Source organism: Tarenaya hassleriana, unplaced genomic scaffold (genome assembly GCF_000463585.1).
Source record: "Tarenaya hassleriana unplaced genomic scaffold, ASM46358v1 Cleome298, whole genome shotgun sequence".
Taxonomy (NCBI): Eukaryota; Viridiplantae; Streptophyta; class Magnoliopsida; order Brassicales; family Cleomaceae; genus Tarenaya; species Tarenaya hassleriana.
Window position 1 is genome coordinate 84,987 of NW_010966158.1, and position 1,977 is coordinate 86,963.

Consider the following 1,977-nt stretch of genomic DNA (forward strand, 5'->3'; position numbering starts at 1 on the left):
TCGTGTTACCTTTTTCGATGAGGAGGAATCGCATTCCAATATCTCTTTTGCGGTTATCGAGAGCCCATGAAGCCTATGCAATGTTAGGGAACTACAGTGCAATGCGATGTTAGCTGAAATGATTGCAAAGGGGTGAGGATGAAGAGGGAGGACTGAGCGGGCCTTTAGCAGGACCCGTGAGATGAGTATCCTTGGTCGGATTCCGTGCCAATATCCGTCAGGACTTCGAATTTGATGCCTTCTTGGGTGAGAGGAGGTAGTATAAAGTAAGCCATGTTGAATGATCGACACCTACTCTCGACGTCTACGAACCTCCATAAGATGTCTCCGTTCTGTTCTTTGACTAGGCCATTTTCCATGAGATGAATGAAGTTGATTGTGTCTCCATGAATGGCGTCATGTACGTATGGTCCGAGGTTGATTCCTACGCTTTCTGCAATCAAAGTGACTATACCTCCAAAACAAATTGAATCAAGATCTTGAGACGACTTGTGGATCTTCTCGTGCGAGTAGTGCGCAGGCCATGAACTGCTGGAGATAGCGAATCGCGGGGTGTCGGATCATGAGGGCTTCGAGTTCCCATGGGCGAAAAGTGCCTGCTGCGATTTCCATCCAGAAGGTTCGGGCTTTGGTGACTGTGATCTTCGGAATCGCTGCGTTGGTGTTCATCTCGACGCCCAGAATTTCTGCAAGTTGCTCCGTCCGGAGATAGAATTGCTGCCCTTCAAGTCTGAAGCCAAAGTAACCTTCCCGGGGGTTATCATTAGTCGGGATGAAGCATTTGAAGGTGCAAGTGAATTCTGTTGTCAGTCTTCGGTAAGTCCGAGGGTTGGCTTGGAAGAGGCGATTCCATCCCGCGAGTTGAAAAATATCCTTGATTCTCTCGTAGAGTTGCTTTGGTAGAATGCGGTGATGCACGAACTTTGAAGCTCTGATTCCTCTGTTTTGGACTCGATGTAGGGCGAGTGCTTCCTCGTCGGATTGGGGTTGGAATGGAGTTGGTTCCACAAAAGGTGCATCGACATTGATGGGAGCCGTATCTACGAGACTTGAGAAAGGCATTCCCTGCGGCTTGAAGTCATGGAGGATGGGTATTCTGTCCGAAATGTACTTGCGCGCCTTGCCCCAGCGGCTTCTGGAATCCATCTGAAATAGCTGAAAAAATGTCAAGAATTTGTCAGAAAAAACGGGCGGGCCGCCTGCTTTCCCGGGCGGTCGCCCATTTTTCTTGGATTGAAACAGTGGATTCCAGGCGACCGCTCGGGCGGTCGCTCAAAACGGGTCGGGCGGTTCGCCTGAATAGGCGAGCGACCGCTCGTTTTCATCCGCAAGTGGGCGGCCGCTCAAAAAATTGAGCAGGCCACCCATTTTCTCTGTGAAAAAGTTCATCTGACCCGATTTCAGAGAAAATGCTGCATAAACATGAAGTCCGACAAGGTTATCAACATTTAAGCACGTCAAAGCATCATATTGTAATACCGACAATCCAAAAAGAGCAGCACGAGACAAGAGTTTTAAACACATGAAAACACCGTTCTACGGGAAATATTAAACTTTCTATCCTAACGATGATCGAATCAAGGGGCCATCTTCTTGTTCCCCTTGCTGGCCCCGGATGCAGATGAGCCTTCTTCTTCGGACTCCTGGTATGATTCTCCCGCATCGGAGTCGTCGTTACCCATCATCTTCTCACACGCCCACATTATCTCTCGTTGGGCACTCTCTATCGATGTTGTGAGCGTGGCTTCCAAAGTGCCCATCTGATCTTCCATGGATTCCTCGAGAGCGATGAGTCGGGGGCCGAATCCCTCGATAGTCGTGAGGCGAGTGTCGAAGCTTTCTAGCTTCTGCAAGATGAGGTCAAGCCGAGGGTCGGGGGTGGAGCTCGATTGACCTTCAACTCCCGATGTCGAGGGGTCAGTTGTTCTCCCTCTCCCGATTCTCAATCGGTCCGGGGTAATGTCGAGAAAGTCCAGC